The sequence below is a fragment of the Leptodactylus fuscus genome, chromosome 4, assembly GCF_031893055.1.
Source record: "Leptodactylus fuscus isolate aLepFus1 chromosome 4, aLepFus1.hap2, whole genome shotgun sequence".
Classification (NCBI taxonomy): domain Eukaryota; kingdom Metazoa; phylum Chordata; class Amphibia; order Anura; family Leptodactylidae; genus Leptodactylus; species Leptodactylus fuscus.
The window spans coordinates 190,814,332-190,825,049 of record NC_134268.1 but is presented as its reverse complement, the minus strand read 5'-3'; the positions used below and the strand labels follow the sequence as shown (position 1 = coordinate 190,825,049).

General features: G+C 41.4%; 1 pseudogene; it reads left to right on the top strand.

The window, feature by feature from the left end:
* Window positions 1-1,899: 1,899 nt before the first annotated feature.
* LOC142201100 (kelch-like protein 23) lies at window positions 1,900-8,001 on the top strand (annotated as a pseudogene).
* Window positions 8,002-10,718: the final 2,717 nt, after the last annotated feature.

Sequence of the window (10,718 nt, the reverse complement as noted above, 5' to 3'; positions counted from 1 at the left end):
GATGTCAATCACACAGACGAGGCTCAGATTAACTATTAGAGGAACAGAGAGAAACAAGATGCAGGAGATGGATGTGGTGGAAATTCAATTACAGATGAGAGGTAATAGAGCAGTGTTCAGACAGAGCAACAAAAAACTCTAAGCAAAGAATCAAACTGAACACACGTCCTGCGCAGCAGTGTGTGAGTGGAGGGTGGCGCAGAGACTAGAACAGGCAGAGACGTTATATCCTCCTTGTGTACTGAATTAAAATTATTTTTATTACCTCTGTGTGTCTAAACCTATCATATGTATGTAAAGTGTACACATTAGGTGTAAATTGGCAAAACCAAGCAATTTTGTTGTAATTTACATGGAGTTATCACCAATGTCATAGGAAGTATAGATTCAGGCATGTTGTATTTCCCACTATCCAAACTACAAGCACATTTGGCAAAGCTAAATGTGAAAATGTATTGTGGAGTTGGGAAGATTATCTGAATAAACGTTGTAATATTAACAAACAGGGATGTGCTTATATATTGTAAGCCGATGGCTGGTCAGGTAATGGAGGGGGTGTACATCTCACCCATACTGCTAAGGTGGGTGAGATAAGAAAACTCCAGAAGGAATGTTTGTTCTCAGCAGACAACTTTCGTCTGCTGAGCATTTTGGTAAATGCTCAGTATTGGGCTGGATTTTTAGGAATGGCAGGAGGGTTGGTAGTGGGACCTGTCATTCCACCCCCTCCAGTACACACTTTGGGGATGTTCCGGCAGCGACTCAGCTGCAGAGAGTCTCCTCATCAAGGGAGCTTAAGAAGCCAGCTCCAGCAGTAGACTTTGAGCAGAGTTTGTCTGGAGAGCCAACATAGAGGTCATATTCTTGGAGCTGTGTCCTTTGTCCTGGCTTTTGGATTTCTGTTATTCTAGGTGAGGTAACCTATTCTATGTTTAGTTAGAGCCTAGCCAGGCAGGTATTTATTTTTGTATTGTTTCCTTTTGTTGCTGCACTACCTTTTTGAGTGAAAATAAACTCTACCTTTGTTTTGGACTAAAGAAACTGGACTTTTGTGTCTATGCCACCCCACCTAGCAACCCCAGACCCTGACAGTATATATTGTATTGTCCATAAGGATGATTATATAGATAAGATTAGAAGTAGAGATGAGCCAGCTAGTTCGGAACAAACCAGTTTTGATTGGAATTTTTCAAAAGCTGGGGTTTCTTCTCTTGGAATATCGGTGCACCACATGTGCCTGTGAGTATGTGATCCTAGGGCGCATGATGCCACCCAGCAAGTTGGAAGAGGACACAGAGGGAAGGCACAGGAGAGGTAAGGAAAACTGAAATGACCCCATAGTTTAATAATTTCACATCTACTGTAGCTTGCAATGAACTTATTCGCCCTGAAACAAATCTCCGAGTTGAACCTCCCAAATGAAACAAATAAGAGATTTGCCCATCAATACGGTAGTCATAAGGAAACAAGTAATAAGTAAGTCATCATCTGTACAAACTATCCCATCATGAATTGGATGGCTGCATGATGACCGCCAAATTCAAAGGTGTATGGCCAATTCAAAGTGTTTGTGTCACACATTTCATTCTGCATGTGAGTGAATAATGTGATAGATCACATTTCTTGTTGAAAAAAATTTAGATTTCATGAGATTATTTGTGAAGTGAATTAAATACATAAAAACAATGTACATAGATAGAATTTGGAATGTACATGGACTTTGACAGGCTAAGACATAAGCATTAAGCTGAGACATCAATGTCTCTCTCTGACTATTCCACAGGGCATTCCAACATACAATACATATTGTAATGTCATGAAAGAATACCAGATTCCGTTAGATGAAAGTCATAGGAAAGAAAAGATGTGGTGATAAAGACAGGTCTTCATATAGTCAGAATGGATATCAAAGAAAGCTTCCCCGCCAGCAACATGGAAGGCAACATGAGCCCAAAGGATTGCACTATTTTTTATGAGCTGAGATTGGAGGGCAAGCTGTGTGATGTTGTGATCAAAGCCAACGGTGTGGATTGTGATCTGTAGTACAGGGGCACCACAAGGTACAGTTCTTGCCCCATTTCTCTTCACACTGTGCACTGCTGACTTTAGGTACAACTCATCCAGCTGTTACTTACAGAAGTACTCCGATGACTCTGCAATAGTAGGCTTCATCACTGATAGTGACGACAGGGAATACAGAGACTTAAACCAGGATTTTGTAGAACAGTGCCAGCGGAACCAGCTCAGGATTAATGCCGGGAAGACCAAGGAGATGGTGGTGGGCTTTAGTAAGCAGAGGAGTGCCCCGATTCCAGTGGAGATCCAAGAGTCATGCATTGATATAGTCAAAACCTATAAAGGACCTGGGTGTGTGCCTCAATAATAAGCTGGACTTGGCTGATCAGCTAGGTGCGTTGCACAGAAAGCGTCACAGCAGGCTCTACCTGCTCAGGAGGCTGAGGGCCGCTGGAGTCCAGGGGCCACTTCTTAGGGCCTTTTCAACTCAGTGGTTGCTTCAGCCATCTTTTTCGGTGTGGCCTGCTGGGGGAACTGTATACCAACCAGGGACAGAAACAGACTTGAGAGGCTGGTTAGAAGGGCCAGCTCTGTCCTGGGGAGCCCCCTGGACCCAGTACAGATGGTGGGTGACAGAAGGATACTGTCACTGTGGTGAGCTCCCTCCATGCTGGAGAATAAATCCCACCCCATGTATTAGACCTTCATGGCACTTGGCAGCTAAGTGACTGTCTGCTTCACCCCAAGTGTGAGAAGGAGCTATCGGAGGTCCTTCCTCCCAACCACTGTCAGGCAACATAATCTACATCAGATCAAATGAAAAGATACAGCTAAATGATCCTGAAGTCTTCTTTCTTTCTTTCTTTCTTTCTTTCTTTCTTTCTTTCTTTCTTTCTTTCTTTCTGTCTTTCCTTCTTTCTTTCCTTCTTTCTTTTTTTCCTTCTTTCTTTCTTTTTTTCCTCCTTTCTTTCTTTCTTTCTTTCTTTCTTTCTTTCTTTCTTTCTTTCTTTCTTTTCCGTAGCTGCTATTGATTCCTAGAATTTTTCTCAGCCTATGTGTATTTCCTTCTGTAATATATTACTGTGTATTATTCTGTATTGCTATGCTGCTGTAACACTGAAATTTCCCCATGGTGGGACTATTAAAGGATTATCTTATCTTATCTTCAAGGCTCATAAGATGCGGCTGTAGTCCCTATTTTCAGTCAATGTATATCATGTTTACTGTGTTATTTAAATTTATCGAGAATGTCCTGGACTGACCACGAACAATACATGAAGCTATTTATAATTTAATACGTATTAAATGGTTTTTCCAGCTATAACAAATATTTAAAATATTACTCAACATGTTGCAAAAGGCAAAAAAAAAACCCTATGTAGATTATTTTCCAACACTGCTCGATCTATGCTCCTAGGTTCAACAATGATGTGTAGACACAGGACCAGGTGGCTGCCATAGCATATGGATAGAACATCATCGATGGATGAAGGAGTAGAGATTGGGGGATTACAAATAGAAGCATCTGGGGGATCAGTGGAGCTTTGCATTACCTATTACATTTTTTTTATAAAAAAGAGTTGGAAAACCACTTTCCGTGTATGTTCACATAGCAAAAATAGAAGAGGAATTTTACCTAGACGTCCACCTCTAATTCCTGTTCCACTCCCCCTATCCAGCTTCCACCACAGCTCAGATGAATAGACTTAATCCGTGAAGTGGGTTCTGCGTGGGGACATTATTGATACTGTATGTTTCTCACAATTTGGGGTCATTATAGTGTGTTGGCCACAAGGAGGGGGCATCAGAATGTGTGGGGTCCATAAGGAGGGGACATTTTATTGTGGGAGCTACAAGGAAGACATTGTATTGTGTTGGGGCTGCAAGGGGACAATATATTGTTTAGGGGCTAAAAGGGGGCCTGATACTGTGTTGGGGCACTAAGAAGAGATTATACTTTATCGGGGTCAATAAAAGGTGGTGCATGTTATGTCACCTCAACTTGCTACAGTAACTAACTATAGTGCAGTAAGCTGGCATTTTTTCCAGCATAACCTCCTCTGTCCATGTCTGTGCAGTCTGGTGGTCTGACCCCCTACTGGAGGTTAAGTCTCTTATATGCTTTCTCAGAGGACACCCACCAGACTGAGCTCATGCTAACCTCCTATGACCCAGCCATATCTCTCTGCAGCCTCAATACACTAACTTTAGGACACAACATGAAACCCTTGCCTTACACTGTCTAAACTTCAGACTCTTCAATAGCTAGCCAATGACACTCTGCACAAGGCATTGCCAACCTAGAGTTGTATCTCTATATCTTCATTAGTTTTGACATCTTCACATAATCTCATATATACATGTGGCTTAGTGCCTGTGATCTCTTAGTGATATCTTAAAGGAATCCTATCATTAACACATAGGAATAGCCTTAAGAAAGTCTATTCTTCTACCTTTAGATGTCTTCTCTGCACCGCCATTCGGTATAAATCCCGGTTTTCCGCGGTATACAAATGAGTTCTCTCGCAGCACTGGGGGCCGTCCCCCAGCGTTCAAACATATATAGATACATGTACTCAGAAGTCAGATGTATCGATCAGCAATAGCTCCAATGATTTGAGTCGAAAACTCTCATTCTTCTGATGATTAAATTATCTATTATGCATTGATTTTTCACCTGACTATTGGAGCACAGCATTTTTTGCATTTTTTATCATTTATGATGGATAGCTTCAATGTAGATGTAGTTGACTTTACAATTTCTTTTGTAACCTTCTCAACCTACTTGGTTGTCATTTTATAAATATAAATTGCTTTCACTTTTCTTTCTAGGTTTGCTTTGCCTTCATGCACACGGACTACTTCAACATCAAGGTCAAAGCCAACAACTATATAAAAGACAATGAAGAGTGCAAACCTATTATTATTAATGCTTTCCAAGCTATATATGACCTCCATCTGAGCGACCCTATATATAATGCTTTTAAAAACCCAATGAAGAGACCCCATCTTGCTTATGCAATCTTATTTGCTATTGGTGGTTGGAGTGGAGATGGAACAATGAATATCAATAAATCTTATGATATCTGTGCCGACAGATGGGTCAGAGCTAAGTGTGAGGGGGAGAGTCCAAGAGCTTATCATGGAACGGCATATTTAAAGGGCTACATATACATTATTGGTGGATATGATGGTGTGGACTATTTTAATAACGTGAAGCATTTTAACCCAATTAAGAAAACACGGAAGCAAGTAGTACCCATGCACTCAAAAAGATGTTATGTCAGTGTGAGTATCTTGGCTGGAAATATCTATGCACTGGGAAGCTTTGATGGCCATGTTCATCTAAACCATGGGTGGGAAATTAATTTTCCCATGGGGCCACATGAGAAATTGTAACGGTTCTAGAGGGCCATGCGTGTCGTGGCAAATTTAGCTCCACCCACTTCTGTGCTGACTCCGCCCATTCTCAATTATTTTTCCATGTGCCCCACAAAGTAAAATCCTCCTACAGTCACCCTAACATTATACACCCCAACATTATAACATTTTCCTCTAAATGTCCCACAGTATTAAGTCCCTCTCCTGGTACCCCAGTATAAACCAGTAGAAACTAGAGGGGACATTAAACTGGGGCAGCTGGAGGGGGACATTAAACTGGGGGCAACTAGAGGCAGACATGTCCCCCTCCAGTTACCCCCCACGGTTTAATATCCTCCTCCATCTGCCCCCTAGTTTAATGTCCCCCCCTACATGTTCTTTAAGTGTAACTGCCCCTCTACATCTGCCCCTAGTTCCCCCCTTCTTGCTCACACATGCTGTCTCTTCTCTCTTTATCATCCAGCAGCCCCCATAGCTGGCAGCTTGCAGGAAGCACACAGTCCCGTGTGGCCCCGCCCACTAATGAGTTATAGCCTATCCTGGTGATAGGCTGTGATGACGTCATCACAGGTCCTTTAAAAACCTTCCACTAGCTATGCGGGCTGGATAGAAGCAGTCAGAAGGCCGGATGTGGCCCCTGGGCCACACATTGCCCAGGTCTGATCTAAACACTGCTGAATGATGTGACCCAGAAACCAGCCAATGGGCTCTGATTGCCTCTATGAATGAGCAAAGGAGCGACGCTAGTGCCACCACTCTAAATGACAAGGTAGAGAGAGAGATTTATTAAAGGGGTTGTACTTTTTCACAAATAAATGTTATTGTCTGTATAATGAAAAGTTATACTTTCTGCATCAATTCTTCAGTTTTCTATATCTGTGCTTGCTTACTTTTCGATAACAATCAGTCCATGATTATGTGATATACGGTCCATGGTCATGTGATAGTCTATGGTCAAGTGATGTTCACACAGGTCCACGACTTGTTACAAGATAGAGCTGTGACTGTAATGAGCTGTGCAATTGTGTCCATCGCATGACCATAGAAGCCTCCAACAAGAACATATAAAGAAGAATCCCTGCAGATCTTTTACCCCTTTCCCATAACTACTGGGGAAAAGATAAAAATTTTAGCTAGAGCAGGGCTTTACGTGTAAAATTTTTGACAATCATGTCATTGAAGGTAGATTTCATACTTTGGGAATATATACATATGGGAATTGTATACGATGTGTGTCCTTTATTCTTTTTTACAGATATACATATGTGGAGGATTCAATGAGATTGAGTGCTGCTTGTTCACTGCTGAGGTGTAGTCTTGAGACCAAACAATGGAGTACAATCTCTTCCATGAGGACCCGACGAAGTGGAGTTGTTGCCTATAGTGGAAAAGTATATGTGGTATGGAGGACTCATATTTAATATTTTTTTGTAGAATGTGAGGAAATCCACGCAAACACAGGGAGAACATACAAACTCCTTGCAGATGATGTTCCTGGCGGGATTTGAATGCCAGGACTCCAGCGCTTCAAGGTTGCAGTGCTAACCACTGAGCCACTGTGTTGCCCCAACTCATATTTAATATTTCTATTATTTGTTTTGTTTTGGGTTTGAATGGTTTTGCCCAAAAATTTGTTTGGGTTGAATAATTTTATCATGAACCAGAAGTGAAATCATTATTCTCTGCAGTCTCTTCAGTCTCACCTTCCTTCTCCTCTCCTGGCCATCTTCACAGTGTCTGGTGTCCCTGGGGTTCTCTTTGAACCTCCAGGGTGACGTCATCTGCCCCAGGGTCACCACTGAGGCCTGTGGTTGGGTCTCAGCAGTCACATGGGGCATGTTAACATCATGACACTTTAATGCAAGGATGCCCAGTGGAGATGAAGGAAGGTGAGTGTAACGGTTTGTTTCCATACCTCCTGCCTCCATACTCTTGGGTATGAAGAGTTTATAGTGTACAGTGCTCAGCTGTCTTTGGCAGTCCCATAGTGATTAACATTAAAATGGGCCAATCCTTTTAGCATGGTGGTGGGCCAAACATGACCTTTTTATGAGGCTCGATAAATCCTTGTTTTGCCTATAGTAAGCAGTTACCCAGATTGATTTATGATGTGTTACAATTTTTTGTTATTTTAGGAATAAGCTCTAGATTATAACACCATTCACCCTGTTTGTGCTTCAATATAAAAACGTCTCTTCATGTTACTACTCTTAATATTTCATTGATATATATATTGTTACGGGTGGAGGACTTGATGGAGTTTATCGCCTGAGAAGTGCCGAGGCTTATGACCCTGCTGACAACGCTTGGCATCTAGTGCCATCCATGTTTACACCATGCAGCAATTTTGGAACTAAAGTAGTAGACAACCATATTTTTGTTGTAGGAGGCTTCAATGGATTTACCACTTCATTCAACGTTGAATGTTATGATGAAACTGCAACTGAGTGGTCTGAGGTCTGTGACATGAATGTCTATCGTAGTGCCTTAAGTTGTTGTGTGGTACCCGGTCTCACCAACATCCAAGACTATGCAGCCTGCCGGGACAGCGATTCTAGAGATGAGGTTAAAGCTTTCTCCTTCACAAGTTGACTGCCAGAATGACACATGATAAAGAAAAAATAAGTTGTATAAACTGAAGTGAGATTTGTTGTACAGTTCATGAGACCGATCATTTTAAGATGCAAAAAATCTAAAAAGGATAAACCAGTAGGCACCATGAAGCCATATTGTCCTCAATGGCATTTCCCATTGAATTAGTGAAATACTTAATACAATCACAGGGATGTCGTGACCATCCTCGAGCCTCTAGTGAATACACATCATCTGTGCACAATGTTCATTCATAAAAAAAAAACTTTCCATAAGGTGAAAGCACTTGTTTCAGTTCTTCCAGTATTGGACCTGGATATAATTTCCAATAAAAATAGTTCAGAGGGTTTTGGAAAAAAGTTTACTGTATAAAGAGTTTTCCACAACTAAAATAGGGGTGACCCAACTGGTCATCAATATCAGATTGGTGGGGATTAGACGGCGACCACCCTCACCGATCAGTTGTTTGAAGAGTGATGTGACATACATAGGGAGCATCTGTGACCATTATTTAAATTTTAGAATATTACTTTTATGCCGGAGTGTTCCTTTGCCCCTTTTGGTGTATTTTTGTGGGTCCATGCTAGGGATGAGCAAACCCATTCGGTTAAAACCAGATTCAACCCAAATTTTCGAAAAGTTTCAAGTTTGCCACCCACAAATCACTATTATACTCTGTGGTCTCCTCAGACCCCAAAATATAATAAGTGGAGGATCAGCGTAGGTGAGCAAAAATAACAAAAAGTTATACTTGCCTTGCCTCACCTCTCCTAAGCATCTGGCGGTATCCTGGTGTCTTCTTCAGGTTGGTTCACCACTGGATGCCTAGAAGAGAAGAAGCAAGGATTCAACTGTGGGCCAGTCTGAGCCTGTGTATACCACTCTTATGCATATATCTATGTATTATAATGGTTGAGAGTACACACAGAACTTGTAGTTCATAACCATGTTGACACATAATTTAGCATACGTGCTGCATTTAGAGAACATTAGAGTATTTTTAATATTATTTGCAATAAATGTTTAAAGGGATCCTATAATTTCAACCAAATTTTTTCTGCTTATCACGTAGGAATAGCCTTAAGAAAGGCTATTCATCTCCTACCTTTAGATGTCTTCTCCATGCCACCATTCAAACGAGTTCTCTCGCAGCATTGGGGGCGGTTCCCAATGTTGCCAGAGAAATCTCCAGCGCTGCCTCCATCTTCTTCATCTTCTTCAGGAACGAGTCTTCTTCGCGTCTTCTTTCGGGGGTTGGCTTCAAACTTCTAGGCCTCAGACATAGAGCAAAGCTGACTGCGCATGCTTGCCGGCCACAAGAAAATGGCCGCTTAAAATACTGTGTAAGTGGCCATTTTCTTGTGGCTGGTGAGCATTACACCTATTGTGAAACTGCCAGCATTTCCGTAGTGTGGGGAATCGCTCAAGTAGATGCTTGTAGCAGTGCAGGAAACAGGGACACAGACACTGGATTGCACACAAGTTCAGGCTTTATTCACTTGTAGCGCTTACACTGCTTTTGCAAAGCCACAGGATAAACAAAACAAAATCCTTCTCGGCTGAGAAAACTAACTTAAACGTAAGGAAACTTTTCCCTGACTATACAGGAGACTGGCTACCAGTCTCCCATCTTGGCAACAACAACGGGTGGCACAGTACCTGCTTTGGAGGTCCGGTCTGGACAGTTTAACTCTGTCAGTGTGGTGCCACATTGCTAGTCTTCACACACAGACTGTTATTAGGGCCTGATTAGTCAGCTGACCTCCCTGGTGTGAATCTTTACCAAACACCCTTTAGCTGCCTGGCTTGGACATACCTGTCTTCCCAGACTACACCCTTCACTCTCTCACACGTAGGTATAATTGACTGCAACTGTTTTGGAAATCACAGCGTGTCTGCTTCACGTATTTGTATGGATGGGATTCACTAGTCACTTTGCAGGGACTGTAAAACTATGCGTTTTTCATCACCTAGGCCGTGGCCAGAAAGTTGCACAAACACAATTTTTCTCCACTTCCACCGTATTCTGATTTTTTTTTCAGCTTTCCAGTACATCGTATGGAATATTAAATGGTACCATTACAATATACAATTTATTCCACAAAGCCTTTCTAGGGCTCTGTGAGCAGAAAAAATGACAAAGTTATGGGGTTTGGAAGGTGGGGAGTCAAAAATTAAGATCAAAAATTAAAAAATACCTATGGCAGGAATGTATTAAATTACCTAAAGAATATACATGGATGCCTGATGATGTTCTCTTCTTTTTCTTCTTCTTCTCTTGATACTGTGCCATGTATAGTTTCAATACATTTTGGCCATTTGTTATAGAAGACATTGGCATTTATGTACCATTATGTTTATTTGACCTTTTAAGAAGTATCTTAACATTATTTGTTGTATTTAGAATCGAAGTGTAACTTTTCTCACTTATGGCTCCAAGGTCTCGGAGGAAAATCTTAGAATCCTGGAGTGTGACATTATGTTTTTATTGCAGCTGTCTCTGCATACTTACATAGGCTGAGTTGTGCTATTTAGCATCCACTTCTTGAAATATATCAAGTACGTGATTTGCATGTCTTGTAGAAGTTGCCAATTAAATCTAAGCTATATAAAACTGGTCTTCTGTATTAGTAACATCATTTCCCAATCTTGGTGAGTCATCCTGAGCAAATTGAATTTTAATAGAAGGCTGGAACACTACCTTGACATTTTCACAGGGAATCTTTGTC